Source organism: Anopheles gambiae, assembly GCF_943734735.2.
Source record: "Anopheles gambiae chromosome X unlocalized genomic scaffold, idAnoGambNW_F1_1 X_unloc_4, whole genome shotgun sequence".
In the NCBI taxonomy this organism is placed as follows: domain Eukaryota; kingdom Metazoa; phylum Arthropoda; class Insecta; order Diptera; family Culicidae; genus Anopheles; species Anopheles gambiae.
In genome coordinates, this window is record NW_026902648.1 from 112501 (window position 1) to 117500 (window position 5000).

Genomic DNA, 5000 nt, shown 5'->3' on the forward strand with positions numbered 1-5000 from the left:
TACTCTGCGCATGTGTACATGCTTTACAACCCAGCCAACTTGAGCACCTAGGGGAAGTTGTGATGCCATCTGAACACCCACCGACTGATGCATTGAACGGCTAAAGTTGACCTTCAATCCGAACTGGCACTCTGCGGCGTGGAGGCAGTTGCGCGACCACTCCTATCCCAAACCAACAAAGCAAGGTGTATCCTACGTGCTCGGTACAAGCACACCACGACGGGACACATTGAACGGTTCAGCGATCTCTCTGCACTAGTGGAAGAACTCCAACGTGATACGGGAGACTTTGCTACAGCGGCTTCTCTGCACTTCTGGGCTACCACCTTGTGACGGGAGACATTGCTAGCGGTCACTCTGCACTAGTGATGGTACACCACCGTGATACGGGAGACATTGCTAACGGCCACTCTGCACAGGTGCCAATACCACCTTGTGACGGGAAACATTGCTAGGAACCGATCGGCATCTCTGCGCGATTACTTGACGCACACCCAACTAAGTCAACTGTTGGACTTTTTCGTAATCACGGCGGGACACATTGAACGAGCTCTAACGGATCTCTGCACGCATGGAACATGGTGGCGGGAATCATTGCTAGAACCGAACGGCGCCTCTGCGCGATGTACAAACAAGCTCAACAGGAACCTCGTATCGGCTGCCGAGCCGGAGCCCGAACAACTTGGACTTTCACCTCTAATTTATATCAACTCACCACTCCCCGAGGGATCCGCAGAATTGCTTCTGGGTCCCGTATCGTTATTTGCGATTCGTGTTTGCATTACACTACATTGAACTATTCCAACTTGTTTATCCGCATGGCGAACATTTGCTGCATTGAACATTTAAGTTCCACTTCGCTCTCCCCTACGTGGGTCTGAGCTTCGCTCTCAGGGAAAAAATATGCCACATTTGGTAGGGAAACCCGGTTTCATCACGCTATGTGCCCTGCACCACCAGCTTAGCGTGAATGCTTCGAGTTTCCCTAAGAAGTTCGATTGGTCTTGCAGAGTTTAAAGACAACGAAGCTTAGTTTCAAGCAATGATTTAATATACGCGTATTAAAAACCCTTAACTGTTACAACTTTTATGCTTGAAACCATCGCAACGAAGTCTTTGGGTCCGTAGACCCGTGATGTACTGCTCCAGGAAACGTTTTGAAAGAGTGGAAACTCAAAATCATAGGTTAAGATCATCGGCAGAACCCACCAGACACCACTTTTGCTTCATAAGTTCGGCCTATAGTCATATGACGATTTTCATCGGGGAGGGGACGTATGACCCAAACGGGGGCTTATATGACCCACGGACACTGCAAACCATGCTCCTACGACTAAATAGAGGTTAAAACTACGATTTGGTGAAATCTTCATTTTTGACCTCGAAGCAAGGTACCTTCCCTATAGTAGGCAATGAGTAAATGATCATAATCCCAGGAGGGCAAAAAATGGGAACCCGAGAGGAAAGCGCTGTTGGCGCGCCTAAGCTAGTGGCCCGTAGAGTAAAAAGGGTACCCCCAACAAAGTTGTCGTTTGACGTTCTGGTTGCACTTTTTATCATCTAAAATCAGTTTTCTACACGTTTTGAGGGGTTTTAGCAAAAAAAAAAATTTCGACTACTCGAGCTCTCTGGCCCGTTCGGTGCACATTTTTGAAAAAAGCTAGGGAGCTGCCCCTAGGTTCGGGGTGTCACAAAATGTTGAAAAGTGGTCGAAAAACCACTATCCAGAATCGGATGTAGAATCGTTAGACGAACTTAAAATTGTTCTACGACACCCATCTGCGACGTTTAGTATTCGAGTTATGGCCCGTACCAGGTCTGACCGAGCAATTTTTGTTCCGCGCACTTTGTGCACCGTACACTTTGATGTTTGTATGAAAAAGTACCCTACCTAGGGACGCGTAGAGCAAATTTGTACCCCCGGGCATGTTGTCGATTGACATTCTGGTTGCACTTTTCATCATCTAGGGTGCGTTCCTGACACGTTTTGAGGGGTTTTAGCAAAAAAAAAATTTTCGACTACTCGAGCTCTCTGGCCCGTTCGGTGCACATTTTTGAAAAAAGCTAGGGAGCTGCCCCTAGGTTCGGGGTGTCACAAAATGTTGAAAAGTGGTCGAAAAACCACTATCCAGAATCGGATGTAGAATCATTAGACGAACTTAAAATTGTTCTACGACACCCATCTGCGACGTTTAGTATTCGAGATATAGCACTTTGTAGGTCTGACCGAGCAATTTTTGTTCCGCGCACTTTGTGCACCGTACACTTTGATGTTTGTATGAAAAAGTACCCTACCTAGGGACGCGTAGAGCAAATTTGTACCCCCGGGCATGTTGTCGATTGACATTCTGGTTGCACTTTTCATCATCTAGGGTGCGTTCCTGACACGTTTTGAGGGGTTTTAGCAAAAAAAAAATTTTCGACTACTCGAGCTCTCTGGCCCGTTCGGTGCACATTTTTGAAAAAAGCTAGGGAGCTGCCCCTAGGTTCGGGGTGTCACAAAATGTTGAAAAGTGGTCGAAAAACCACTATCCAGAATCGGATGTAGAATCATTAGACGAACTTAAAATTGTTCTACGACACCCATCTGCGACGTTTAGTATTCGAGTTATGGCCCGTCCTAGGTCTGACCGAGCAATTTTTGTTCCGCGCACTTTGTGCACCGTACACGTTGATGTTTGTATGAAAAAGTACCCTACCTAGGGACGCGTAGAGCAAATTTGTACCCCCGGGCATGTTGTCGATTGACATTCTGGTTGCACTTTTCATCATCTAGGGTGCGTTCTTGACACGTTTTGAGGGGTTTTAGCAAAAAAAAAATTTTCGACTACTCGAGCTCTCTGGCCCGTTCGGTGCACATTTTTGAAAAAAGCTAGGGAGCTGCCCCTAGGTTCGGGGTGTCACAAAATGTTGAAAAGTGGTCGAAAAACCACTATCCAGAATCGGATGTAGAATCATTAGACGAACTTAAAATTGTTCTACGACACCCATCTGCGACGTTTAGTATTCGAGTTATGGCCCGTCCTAGGTCTGACCGAGCAATTTTTGTTCCGCGCACTTTGTGCACCGTACACGTTGATGTTTGTATGAAAAAGTACCCTACCTAGGGACGCGTATAGCAAATTTGTACCCCCGGGCATGTTGTCGATTGACATTCTGGTTGCACTTTTCATCATCTAGGGTGCGTTCCTGACACGTTTTGAGGGGTTTTAGCAAAAAAAAAAATTTTCGACTACTCGAGCTCTCTGGCCCGTTCGGTGCACATTTTTGAAAAAAGCTAGGGAGCTGCCCCTAGGTTCGGGGTGTCACAAAATGTTGAAAAGTGGTCGAAAAACCACTATCCAGAATCGGATGTAGAATCATTAGACGAATTTAAAATTGTTCTACGACACCCATCTGCGACGTTTAGTATTCGAGATATATAACACTTTGTAGGTCTGACCGAGCAATTTTTGTTCCGCGCACTTTGTGCACCGTACACGTTGATGTTTGTATGAAAAAGTACCCTACCTAGGGACGCGTATAGCAAATTTGTACCCCCGGGCATGTTGTCGATTGACATTCTGGTTGCACTTTTCATCATCTAGGGTGCGTTCCTGACACGTTTTGAGGGGTTTTAGCAAAAAAAAAAATTTTCGACTACTCGAGCTCTCTGGCCCGTTCGGTGCACATTTTTGAAAAAAGCTAGGGAGCTGCCCCTAGGTTCGGGGTGTCACAAAATGTTGAAAAGTGGTCGAAAAACCACTATCCAGAATCGGATGTAGAATCATTAGACGAACTTAAAATTGTTCTACGACACCCATCTGCGACGTTTAGTATTCGAGTTATGGCCCGTCCTAGGTCTGACCGAGCAATTTTTGTTCCGCGCACTTTGTGCACCGTACACTTTGATGTTTGTATGAAAAAGTACCCTACCTAGGGACGCGTAGAGCAAATTTGTACCCCCGGGCATGTTGTCGATTGACATTCTGGTTGCACTTTTCATCATCTAGGGTGCGTTCCTGACACGTTTTGAGGGGTTTTAGCAAAAAAAAAAATTTTCGACTACTCGAGCTCTCTGGCCCGTTCGGTGCACATTTTTGAAAAAAGCTAGGGAGCTGCCCCTAGGTTCGGGGTGTCACAAAATGTTGAAAAGTGGTCGAAAAACCACTATCCAGAATCGGATGTAGAATCATAAGACGAATTTAAAATTGTTCTACGACACCCATCTGCGACGTTTAGTATTCGAGATATAGCACTTTGTAGGTCTGACCGAGCAATTTTTGTTCCGCGCACTTTGTGTTCATGGATGTCGATAAAGGTACAAGTTGCCGGTCGGGATAGCCGTGCACCAAAACTGTGTACCGATCAGGGAAAGTACAAGACGAAGGGTGCATCTCGAGCGTACGCGTTCATAGATGTCCATGTTGGTACACTTGCACCAAAATTGTGTACCAATCAGGGAAAGTACAACATGGAGGGCGCAGCCCGGGCGTACCCGATCATGGATGTCCATGTTGATACAATCTACGTGTACGTACCTAGTTTTTGTATCAAAAGTTGCATTAAAGTGCTTGTATGCTTAAAATGCTTATCTCAACCGGTCACCTTTTGGCCTGTCCTTTTATAACAGAAACCTAGAAAGATACTCGATATTTTTGTGTTTTTCCATTAGCCCGGGACGACGAAATGAGCTATGTGCACATCGTGCAGAAAACTGTCTTCGCCACGCATGTTTTTGTCTATCCACTCATATAATCACCCACATTTGTGTTCAACACGGACGGCGCAGCCCGAGCGAACGCGTTAATGTTTATGTTTGTACACACTGCTTGTACGATTCTAGGATTTGGTAATTGCGTCACAGTGCCCGACCGTCGCGGACACCATTCTTGGACAGAAGTCCTAGTACGTAGAGTACTTTCCCTAGGTATGTGCTCGTTCGTGACTATCGTTGCGTGCTTACGGACACGCTTGGGTATGTTTACCATACAAGGTTTACTAGGGAAACCTGGGAAGGA